Source organism: Bufo gargarizans, chromosome 1, assembly GCF_014858855.1.
Source record: "Bufo gargarizans isolate SCDJY-AF-19 chromosome 1, ASM1485885v1, whole genome shotgun sequence".
NCBI classification, from domain to species: domain Eukaryota; kingdom Metazoa; phylum Chordata; class Amphibia; order Anura; family Bufonidae; genus Bufo; species Bufo gargarizans.
In genome coordinates, this window is record NC_058080.1 from 371831221 (window position 1) to 371844127 (window position 12907).

The following is a 12907-nucleotide window of genomic DNA, read 5'->3' on the forward strand; positions in this document are numbered from 1 at the left end:
TAGGAGTTGTAGTTTTGCAACAGCTGGAGGGCCACAGGTTGAGCATCCCTGGTATAGTGTGTCGATATGCTTTCGTTTAGTACATTTAAATAGAGCTATCATTGTGCAGTATGGGGGCGAATGATTACTGGTGTGATCATTCATCCCTATGCAGTTTTAAACCTTTGCCCCTCTAATTTAAAACTATGTCCTCTTGTAGCAGTTTTTCTTCTTTTAAATATTCTCTCCTTTTTTACCTTGTTGATTCCCTTTATGTATTTAAAAGTTTCTATCATATCCCCTCTGTCTCGTCTTTCTTCCAAACTATACATGTTAAGGTCCTTTAATCTTTCCTGGTAAGTTTTATCCTGCAATCCATGTACCAGTTTAGTAGCTCTTCTCTGAACTCTCTTGATACTTTGGAGAGAGTTCAGAGAAGAGCTACTAAACTAGTACATGGATTGCAGGATAAAACTTACCAGGAAAGATTAAAGGACCTTAACATGCAGGGGTCGAGTGGAGGGGGAACGCATGGGAACGGCGTTCCTGCACTTTTTTCATGGCAGGAACGCCGTTCCCTTTCAGCCTCAAGCCAGGAGAACATGGCTGAATCAGATTCACAGGGGGAGACGGAGCGCACTGTGCAGGGCAGGCTAGGGGAGGAGGGGCGGCTTCAGTTGAGAGGAAGCTGTCTGTGCAGTGCCGCTGCCTGCGACTCCCCTAATGACATCATCTCCTTCACTACGAGATCATTTAGAATGTCTTTTAGAAAAGTTTGTCCTGGGATTCGAACTCACGACCTCTACACATCAGAGGCAAGGCATTTACCCTCACAGCCATGAAAGCTGTCTAGGTAGTTGTTTAAAAAAAAAAATATAAGACTTCTACTTATACCCAGTGTACTGATACCTAGTGTACAACCATACACATGACAGCTGCCCACTGTGTATGGATGTAGCAGAGCTGGGTGTGTTGGGGCAGCTGTCATGTGTATGGTTGTACACTAGGTATCAGTACACTAGGTATAAGTAGAAGTCTTATTTTTTTTTTTAAGCAGCTACCTAGACAGCTTTTATGGCTGTGAGGGTAAATGCCTTGCCTCTGATGTGTAGAGGTCATGAGTTCGAATCTCAGGACAAACTTTTCTAAAAGTGTTTTTTTTTTTTATAAGACTTCTAATGATACCTAATTTACTGATACCTAGTGTACAACCATACACATGACAGCTGCCCACTGTGTATGGATGTAGCAGAGCTGGGTGTGTTGGGGCAGCTGTCATGTGTATGGTTGTACACTAGGTATCAGTACACTAGGTATAAGTAGAAGTCTTATTTTTTTTTTTAAGCAGCTACCTAGACAGCTTTTATGGCTGTGAGGGTAAATGCCTTGCCTCTGATGTGTAGAGGTCATGAGTTCGAATCTCAGGACAAACTTTTCTAAAAGTGTTTTTTTTTTTTATAAGACTTCTAATGATACCTAATTTACTGATACCTAGTGTACAACCATACACATGACAGCTGCCCACTGTGTATGGATGTAGTAGAGCTGGGTGTGTTGGGGCAGCTGTCATGTGTATGGTTGTACACTAGGTATCAGTACACTAGGTATAAGTAGAAGTCTTTTTTTTTTTTTTTTAAGCAGCTACCTAGACAGCTTTTATGGCTGTGAGGGTAAATGCCTTGCCTCTGATGTGTAGAGGTCATGAGTTCGAATCTCAGGACAAACTTTTCTAAAAGTGTTTTTTTTTTTATAAGACTTCTACTGATACCTAATTTACTGATACCTAGTGTACAACCATACACATGACAGCTGCCCACTGTGTATGGATGTAGCAGAGCTGGGTGTGTTGGGGCAGCTGTCATGTGTATGGTTGTACACTAGGTATAAGTAGAAGTCTTAGTTGTTTTTTTTTTACGCAACTACCTCAACAGCTTTTATGGCTGTGAGGGTAAATGCCTTGCCTGTAATGTGTAGAGGTCATGAGTTCGAATCCCAGGACAAACTTTTCTAAAAGTGTTTTTTTTTTTTTTTTGATACTTCTACTGATACCTAGTGTACTGATACCTAGTGTACAACCATACACATGACAGCTGCCCCAACACACCCAGCTCTGCTACATCCATACACAGTGGGCAAAGTTACCTACAGTAGAAGTCTTATATTTTATTTTTTTTAAGTAACAAGCTAGACAGCTTTCATAGCTGTGAGGGCATATGCCTTGCTTCTGCTGTGTAGAGGTCATGAGATCGAATCCCAGGACAAACTTTTCTAAAAGTGTTATTTTTTTTATTTTATTTTTTAGTCCGCAGTGACACAAATTATTATTATTTTTTGGAGGGGGGGGGGGGGGTTGCAGTGGATCTTGGGTGAGTTCCCACACTTTTTTTCCCAGGACTTGACCCCTGTTAACATGTATAGTTTGGAAGAAAGACGAGACAGAGGGGATATGATAGAAACTTTTAAATACATAAAGGGAATCAACAAGGTAAAAGAGGAGAGAATATTTAAAAGAAGAAAAACTGCTACAAGAGGACATAGTTTTAAATTAGAGGGGCAAAGGGTTAAAATTAATATCAGGAAGTATTACCTTACTGAGAGAGTAGTGGATGCATGGAATAGCCTTCCTGCAGAAGTGGTAGCTGCAAATACAGTGAAGGAGTTTAAGCATGCATGGGATAGGCATAAGGCCATCCTTCATATAAGATAGGGCCAGGGGCTATCCATAGTATTTAGTATATTGGGCAGACTAGATGGACCAAATGGTTCTTATCTGCCGACACATTCTATGTTTCTATGTTTGCATATTGTCGGCAGTACATCTTCTGTTTATGCTGCTGATAACTAATTAATTCCTAAATATAAGTTGCAATCAATATTTCAGCTGATCGCTGGGCATGTTTCAATGGGACATTGATCAGGAATGTATGCTCATACAAGGGTTCATTCACGTGATCATTAGCCTGTGTAAAATGGCCTAAAAGCAACCTGTCACCATGAAAATGCAGACCAATTTACCAGCATCACATTATAGAGCAGAAGGAACGAGCAGATTGATATTTAGTTTTGGCTTAGGAGTCCAATGGGCAGTCTTGTCCTTGAATGAGCTTGTATAAAGAGAAAGCTGTCGGTCATTAATTATCACCGCCCACTGAAATACTAAATCAAGAATAAGCTGAGATTTCAAAAAATAAGTTACAGGCTATACTAAACCTTTTTACACAAAAGTAAATATCAATCTGCTCAGCTCCTCCTGCTCTATACCATGATGCTGGCAGATAAGACACCAGGTTCACCATTCTGCTTAAAGGGCTTCAGAGCTGAACCCGGTTATACCCATAATTTCACCCAGGCAGCCCTCCTGATGTTAGCATCGGAGCATGTCATGCTTTTGTATTTACAATAATACACTGCTGGATGGAAGCACTGCTGCCTGGTTTAAAATATGGGTATGTCCGGGATCAGCTCTGAACCCAGACAACCCCTTTAAGTGGCGACACAAAAGACTACAGGGGAGGTTTATCAATCTGGTGTAGAGCAGAACTGGCTTGTTTGCCCACAGCAAACAATCAGATTTAAGCTTTCATTTTCATTTTCCAAAGGAGCAGTGAAAAATGAAAGGTGGAATCTGATTGGTTGCTATGGGCAACAAAGCCAGTTCTACTTTACACCAGTTTGATAAATCTCCCCATACCTTTTTACCATGAGAGCACTGATGCTAACAATAAAGCATCATGACAGCCAATCAAGCTTGATCATTGCTTATGAAATTATCATTCAGGCACTTTCACATAGTCCGTGTTTGATCAGTGATTTCCATCAGGGATTGTAAGGCAAAACCAGGAGTGGAGGCTATACAGAGATAAGGTATAAGGGAAAGATCTTCACCTGGTCTGTGTCTCTGACCCGCACCTGGTTTTGTCTCACAATCACTGATGGAAATCACTGATCAAACACTGATTGTGTGACAACAGCCTTAAATGCTATATATTCTATATTTAATATTGTTTTTGTATATAGTATATTATTTTATCTGGCAATTTTTTTAATAAATCTTGCATTCTAAGTAATTCTCAGTAAGTGCTGTAATCCATTCTCCAATCTCCTGGTTATGATTACTTGACTGTATATTCTCCTTTGTTCATTTACATAACTATTAATATATTTTCTCTTTTTATTGTTCCCATTATTGCCCTTTATTCTGGAGTGTAGTGCACAATCTAGATCTTTCTATATTTTTCCTTCATACTTTGACCAATTTTCTTTCAGGCGCTTCCCCAGAGTATTAATCCTGTCACAGCAGCACTGGGCTATGTATTGACTACATCCGTTGTCATGTCGTGTCCCTGCATTTTATTATCCTTTTCTGGATTTACAGAGTTTAACCCTTATGCCATCATAATGCTTCCCATTTCAAGCAAGTGGAGCACAATATGAATTAAACTTTCAACTCTGTTAAAACCAAGACGCAAAGCAAAGTGAAATGTCACTTTGGATAGGTGTGTGTATTGTGAGTAGAGATGAGCGAATCCAAGTTGACAAAGTGGAATTCGATCTGAATTTCAGAAAAAATTTGATTCTCACCGAATCCGAATTTCCTCACGCTTCATGGCAACGAATCGCATGAAGGTGGGATCACCCATAATGCCATGCATGCAGCCAATCAGCAGCCAAACAGCCCTGTGATGTTACAGCCCTATAAATAGCCTCAGCCATCTTGGATTCTGACATTTTTTAGTGTACTTAGTTCAGGGAGAGATGTCAGGAGGCGCTAGGGACAGTGCTAGGAAATACTTCATTGTGCTTAAAAAAATGATTTACAAGTTCAGGGAAAGATTATTCAAGGTGTAGGGAAAGGATAGGGAGGAATCATTCCACAGCATTTATGTTGAACAGGGTTCAGTAGGGGAGTTTACAACCTGGGTAATAGGAACAATCCTTGCTGCACTGACTGGACACCCAAATTGCTATTATACAGCTCTGTAATTCCAGCAAACTGTTCTTGTTATTGGGGTGCAAGTGCTGTTTGATACAGGCCTTAACAGGGTTTATTACAAGGAAATATTTCTACATCTTATTTGCCCTTGTGCTGTGCAGTTATATGTTTTAAAGCATTTTTTGGCTTGTATTAGTGGGGGGGGAAAGGGCTTATTAGCTGTTGTGTGGTGAAGTGCAAAAATTACAGCCCTTTTTGTCATGTATTAGTGGCAAAAGAAAAATATATTTGCCGTTCAGCGGTGTAGTTATATGTTCTAAAGCCCTTTTTGTCATGCATTAGTGGCAAAAGTAAAATATATTTGCCGTTCAGCGGTGCAGTCATATGTTCTTAAGTCCTTTTTGTCATGCATTAGTGGCAAAAGTAAAATATATTTGCCGTTCAGCGGTGCAGTCATATGTTCTAAAGTCCTTTTTGTCATGCATTAGTGGCAAAAGTAAAATATATTTGCCGTTCAGCAGTGCAGCTATATGTTCTAAAGCACTTTTTGCCGTGTATTAGTGGCAAAAGAAAAAAATATTTGCCGTTCAGCGATGCAGTTATATGTTCTAAAGCCCTTTTTGTTGTGTATTAGTGGCAAAAGAAGAATATATTTGCTGTTCAGCGGTGCAGTTATATGTTCTAAAGCTTTCTGTGGCGTGTATAAGTGGAAAAAAATAAGGGCCTATTTGCCGTTCAGCGGTGCAGTTATATGTTCTAAAGCCCTTTTTGTCATGTATTAGTGGCAACATTTAAATATATTTGCCATTCAGAGGTGCAGTTATATGTTCTAAAGCCCTTTTTGCTGTGTATTAGTGGCAAAAGAAAAATATATTTGCTGTTCAGAGGTGCAGTTATATGTGCTAAATCCCGTTTTGTCGTGTATTAGTGGAAAAAGAAAAATATATTTGCTGTTCAGCAGTGCAGTTATATGTGCTAAAGACCTTTTTGTCGTGTATTAGTGGCAAAAGAAAAATATATTTGCCGTTCAGCGGTGCAGTTATATGTTCCAAGGCCCTTTATTGTGTGTATTAGTGGGGGAAAATGGTTTATTAGCCGTTGTGTGGTGAAGTGAGAAAATTACAGACTTTTTTGGGGTGTTTTAACTTCCTTTTTATTTAATTATTTAATCTAACAGTATGTCAGAGAAGTGCCAGGCCCTGCACAGGGGAGTGGCAGAGGCCTAAATGTTTTTGGCGCAGGCAGAGGTCGCAGCAGAGTAAGGGGCCGTCACTTCAAGAGGCCTGAACTCCTAGTGTCAGCTAGAGGTTGTGTCTTGACCAGCAACCCAGCAGTTCTTGAATGGTTGACTCGATTTTCGACTTCGTCGCAAGTGACATCAGACACCCCCAGCCAAGGTGGGTTCGTCAGACACAACCCTTAGTTGGCATGGCCCGGGAGCAGGCCCTGTGCCCTCATCTGTCCTCAAACTGCCTCTGTCCTTTTCTGTTCCCTCAGCCAGAGAAGTATTGTATGCTGTGGGCTCAGCTCCACTATACAGTGGGGATGAGCTACTAAAAGACAGTCAGAAGCTACTGGCAAGCCAAGATATGGAGGAGACATCCGCCGCTTCCTCCACTAGGCGGGCAAGTAGTTATGAGGATAGTGGCGTGGGACCTGGTGTTGCGAGCGGTCAGGCGGTTGAGGAGGACATTAGTGACGTGCAGACAGTACTCGATGATGAGGATGTAGCTGATCTCACTTGGGAGCCGGGTGACGAAGAGGCTTCATCATCATCGAGAGAAGAGGGTTGCAGCTTGCATGTGAGGCAATGCCGCAGCCAGCAATTCGCTAGCGTGGCCGGCAGTCAGCAGGGTGGTAGCAGTGGGAGGTTAGTAGCCAAACAAGCCCGGGATACACCACCAGCTTCACAGGAGCCTACCTGCCCGGGAAGTAGCGGTGCACCAAGGTGACCGACAAAGGGAAGAGCATGGTGTCGGCGCTGCGTCAAGGAGGGCTGAGCCATGTGCCCTGCATGGCACACGTGTTCAATTTGGTTGTCCAGCGGTTTCTGAAGTCTTCCACCCATCTGCAAGACATCCTAAAAATGGACAGGAAATTTTGCATGCACTTCAGCTACTCGTACACCCCAAAGCACACCCTCCTTGACCTGCAGCGGCAGAACGGTATCCCCCAACATAGGCTGATATGCGTTGGAATTCCACCCTCTATATGTTGTACCGACTGTACGAACAGAGAAAGGCCATCAAAGATTTCTTGATGATCCAAGCGGACAAGAGTAGTCCCCTGTGTGACTTCGATGTCAGCCATGGCAGCTCATGCGTGACACCTGCCGTTTGTTCATGCACTTTGAGAAGGCCACGTTATTTGTCAGTCACCAGGACTACGGGATGAACAATGTCATTCCACTGCTTAATGTCCTCTAACAGATGCTGGTAAATCTGGCTGGTCACGGGACTGGAGACGTGGCACCTAGATCTCACGACCACATGAGCCCTGTGGGGGCTGAACTGGAGGAGGCCATTGGAGCACAAGCAATGTGTAGTGAAATGGGTGGTTTTTCTACACAGGTGACAGGAGAGGAGGAGCAGGAGCAGCTAGAGGAGCTACAGGGCGATGAGGAAGACGAGGCAGAGGACCCAGACACACAGTGGCAGTATGCAGTGGAGATGGAGGCAGGGAGTCCCTCTCAGTCACTTGCACAAATGGCCTGATGCATGCTCACTTGCTTGCGTAGTGACAGACGAATTATCACCATTCGGCAAAGGGATGACTTCTGGCTCTCCACCTTGTTGGACCCTCGCTACCGGTCCAAAATGGGGGGCTTTTACACCCGCTGAGAGGCAGGAAAAATTGAACTACTATAGAGACATCCTATGTAGTCAGTTGGCCGCTGCCTATCTGCGCCATTGTCCATCCTCTCGCAGGTCTGACCGGAGGGGCCCTCTACGCTCACATTCCACTGCCATGGCTGCTGTGAAGGGATGTGGTGGGGTGGCAGGAGCAGTACCAGCTCCATCAGCAGCAGCCTGAGTCTAGAGTCACTGATGAGCAGTTTTCTTCACCCGCCTAGTGAAGAAACTACTCACCAGCAGCAGCATCTAGACCTGGATCAGAACCTGAACCAGCAGGTAGTGGCAACTTAGTTGCTTATGTCCATCTTTACCCTTACAATTCTGTAGTGTGCAATGTTATAGTGATTTCTATACCAATCCCACGTTCCTTTCAGATGTGGTAGGAAAATACAAACAATGCTCTCAATTAGAGATGAATGAATTTTTAAAAAATTCTATTCGGCCGGTTCGCCAAATTTTTCTAAAAAAATTGGTTCAATCCGAATTTATTCGCAGTGAATCGTGTTAAAAAACAGCTATTTCCTGGCTGCAGAGAGCCTTTATAGTGGTGTAGAACACTGTGTCTTGCAGTAACACGCATAGGGAGTGAAATAATACTGTGCATCAGTATGACATGCAGATAACAGGCGTCGCTCTTAGAATTACTGCACACTTCACTTATTTAGGCAGTCACGGGGCCAAAACTGACCAAATAACTCACCCCACATTGAAGATCCGCTGGATTACTGGGCAGCAAACTGGATTTGTGGTCGCAACTGGCCAAGTTTGCCCTGGAAAAGCTGTCCTGCCCGGCCAGTAGTGTGGAATCAGAGCGGGTGTTTAGTGCAGCGGGGGCCATAGTTACCAAAAGAAGAACTCGCCTGTCCATCTAAAATGTGGAGAGACTGACCTTTGTCAAAATGAATCAGGCGTGGATCAGCCAGGATTTTCACCCTGCAATGCCTGATGCATCAGACTAGATCATCCATGGTGCCACACCAACACCTTGACAAAAGAGACCGGTTTCTTCTAGCTACCTGCCTCAGCTACTATTCTGATGCTGCCACCCACCTGATGCCACACATCTGTTGCCAAGTGCTCCTTCTTTCACCCACCATCTGCAATTGGTACTGGTCTGGCCACCAACCTCTCCACTATGTCACCTGTTCACTCTGTGGTCTTCTGATGCTCCTGCCACCTCCACACTATGTCACCTTGCCACTCTGTGGTCTCCTTATGCTGCTGCCACCTCCACACTGTCACCTTGCCACTCTGTGGTCTCCTCATGCTGCTGCCTCCTCCACACTATGTCACCTTGCCACTCTGTGGCCTCCTGATGCTGCCGCCATCTCCACACTGTCATTGTGCCACTCTGTGGCCTCCTCCTGATGCTGCTGCCACCTCCAGACTCTGACATTGGGCCTCCAGACTCTGACATTGGGCTGCTGCTTTCACCCCACAACTATGTCATAGGGCCACTCTGTGGACTCCTCATGCTGCTGCCACCTCCACACTGTCACCTTGCCACTCTGTGGTCTTCTGATGCTGCTGCCACCTCCACACTATGTCACCTTGCCATTCTGTGGTCTCCTCATGCTGCTGTCACCTCCACACTATGTCAACTTGCCACTCTGTGGTCTTCTGATGCTGCTGCCGCCTCCACACTATGTCACCTTGCCACTCTGTGGTCTTCTGATGCTGCTGCCATCTCCACACTATGTCACCTTGCCATTCTGTGGTCTCCTCATGCTGCTGCCACCTCCACACTGTCACCTTGCCACTCTGTGGTCTTCTGATGCTGCTGCCACCTCCACACTATGTCACCTTGCCATTCTGTGGTCTCCTCAGGCTGCTGCCACCTCCACACTATGTCAACTTGCCACTCTCTGGTCTTCTGATGCTGCTGCCACCTCCACCTTAGTCCCATCAGAATTGGCTTGTGCTTTGGTAGCCAAAAACAGGAGTGGGTACAAAACACAGAAGACACACAAATATTCCATTCACGTGTCATCTCTGTTTTGGATCCACTCCTGTTTTTTTTTTTTTTGCATTAGCAATACTGATGGATTACTGACCAAATACTGACCAAGTAAAGGCGGACAGGATCCACAGACAGGATCCGATTTTTTTGGGGTTATTGTTCTGACGGATCAGAGGAAGGACAAAATAATCAGTGACATCAGCACAAACTTACTGCTGATACCCTCTCCACTCTGTTGGGGGGCTCTACTTGTATAAGCGTTTAGTAGAACAGGTTCTGTAGACATCTACAGTACAGACTAAAAGTTTGGACACACCTTCTCATTCAAAGAGTTTTCTTTATTTTCATGACTATGAAAATTGTAGATTCACACTGAAGGCATCAAAACTATGAATTAACACATGTGGAATTATATACATAACAAACAAGTGTGAAACAGCTGAAAATATGTCATGTTCTAGGTTCTTCAAAGTAGCCACCTTTTGCTTTGATTACTGCTTTCCACACTCTTGGCATTCTCTTGATGAGCTTTAAGAGGTAGTCCCCTGAAATGGTTTTTACTTCACAGGTGTGCCCTGTCAGGTTTAATAAGTGGGATTTCTTGCCTTATAGATGGGGTTGGGACCATCAGTGGCGTTGAGGAGAAGTCAAGAGGATACACAGCTGATAGTCCTACTGAATAGACTGTTAGAATTTGTAATATGGCAAGAAAAAAGCAGCTAAGTAAAGAAAAACGAGTGGCAATCATTACTTTAAGAAATGAAGGTCAGTCAGTCAGCCGAAAAATTGGGAAAACTTTGAAAGTAAGGGCTATTTGACCATGAAGGAGAGTGATGGGGTGCTGCGCCAGATGACCTGGCCTCCACAGTCACCGGACCTGAACCCAATCGAGATGGTTTGGGGTGAGCTGGACCGCAGAGTGAAGGCATAAGGGCCGACAAGTGCTAAGCATCTCTGGAAACTCCTTCAAGACTGTTGGAAGACCATTTCAGGGGACTACCTCTTGAAGCTCATCAAGAGAATGCCAAGAGTGTGCAAAGCAGTAATCAAAGCAAAAGGTGGCTACTTTGAAGAACCTAGAATATGACATATTATCAGTTGTTTCACACTTGTTTGTTATGTATATAATTCCACATGTGTTAATTCATAGTTTTGATGCCTTCATAGTCACGAAAATAAAGAAAACTCTTTGAATGAGAAGGTGTGTCCAAACGTTTGGTCTGTACTGTATGTGGAATCAGCTGATGAGGGTGTAAAAGGAGTGCGCTTCTTCTTGGCGCTAACATCGACCTGTAAGGCTGAGTTCATACTTGTTTGGTCAGTTTTGGTCCCGTGACTGCCGAAATAAGTGAAGTGTGCAGTGATTCTAAGAGTGATGCCTGTAATCTGCATGTCATACTGAAGCACAGTATTATTTCACTACCACAGCAGACTCCCTATGCGTGTTACTGCAAGGCACAGTGTTCTACACCACTATAAAGGCTCTCTGCAGCCAGGAAATATCAATTTTTTAACACGATTCACCGCGAATAAATTCGGATCGAACCAAAATTTTCCGAAAAATTCAGCGAACTGGCAGAATTGAATTTTTGAAAAATTCATTAATCTCTAATTGTGAGCATTGTTTGTATTTTCCTACCACATCTGAAAGGAACGTGGGATTGGTATAGAAATCACTATAACATTGCACACTACAGAATTGTAAGGGTAAAGATGGACATGAGCAACTAAGTTGTTGGTTTTCATTCTTTTAGTATGTTTTTGTTGCATTTCTTCACTGGCCATAGATCCATTTTAATGTCAATACCATTTTATTGTATAATACACTGTGTATGGAGGCCTCCCTGCAGATGTCGTGTGGGTGGTGTTGGGGAGATTTTTCTTGCAGTAGCCTTTTTCTCATTAATAAAAGTATGCTTGGCTATGCAGTCAGGCAGAATGACGGGTGAACAAGCATTTAGCTGACGGCTGTTAGTCTGCTGGGACCCCCACAATCACTAGAATGGGGATCCTGAGCCAGTCTCATTGACTGAATAGATTGGCAGTGTGTACTCTCAACCACCACTCTATTCACAGTTTTTCTCCTAGCTGATATGGACCAGGAGGCTCAGGACCCCTGTTATCCTGACTGTGGGGGCCCCAGTGATCAGATAAGCATCTTTAAATGGGGTTTCCATGACTTTTATATGGATAGCCTGTCTTCAGTGTCTGATCAGCGGAGATCCAACACCCGCCATCCCCGCTGATAGGCTGTTTTTTTTTTTTCCAGTAGCTTTGGAAACAGGCGCTGGAACTACATAGCTGTGTCCACTGTGTTAGTGGTCAGAACTGGTTTCTGCAGTGCTGCTCCCATTCACTTCACCAGCTTCTGCAGAATGTGCATGTGTTTTCAATGGGGAGTGAGGAGAGAGCCACTGACAGACACCTCTGGCGGCGGCCTATGTAGAGGAGAACAAAAGGATCGGGTGTTGAAATTCAGTGTGCCTGATCCTTCTCTTTAGTTGGAAGCTCCCCATATGCATAAGATTATCGCACAACCCTGCTACTGTATATTTGGCGGATGATAATAGTTTAATGTGTATGTGGCGCCTGTAGACTTAAAATATTATATTATATACCTTTCCACTCCAAAATGTTGCCTACTGTGCTCTTTTCTGTTTTGTATGGTATAGTAGCCTATGATAAATGGAAATCAGGGTTACAGAGAAAGATGGCAGGGTGGCCATGTTAATTTGTTCATCTGGTCTACTGCCATGGGTGGCTTCTCTCCTCCTCTATCACATATCTGTCCTTTATTGTCACTACGTTCCCCTATTTGTGTTCGTTGCTGGTCTTCTCACCATTGCCAGCCCTGTGTGTGAGCCTACATAATTTTGATTATATTGTTCTTTCTTGTTATCTCTATCCACCCGTTTGATTTAGTTCTGCATTAGGAACACGGACACACAGCCTCTTACTATCTTTTCTGTGCCGCCCGTTATCTGTTTCTTTCCTGTCTATTTGTGTCTTTGTACATTCACATTTCTCTCGCAGCCTGTGTTCTACTATTTTCTGTATCTGGCTTTTTCCTTTCTACCCAATCTCTCCCCTTCATCGCCCCCTCCGCTCAGGTCCCCAGCTGGCTTTATGGCTGTAAGGGAAATCCCCCTTGTGTTCACACAGTACCTCTGAAGCGATGCC

General features: G+C 43.8%; 1 protein-coding gene across 23 annotated transcripts in view; it reads left to right on the forward strand.

The window, feature by feature from the left end:
• CELF5 (CUGBP Elav-like family member 5) overlaps nt 1–12907 on the forward strand; it is a 118244-nt gene that overhangs the window by 37700 nt on the left and 67637 nt on the right. The window lies entirely within an intron of this gene.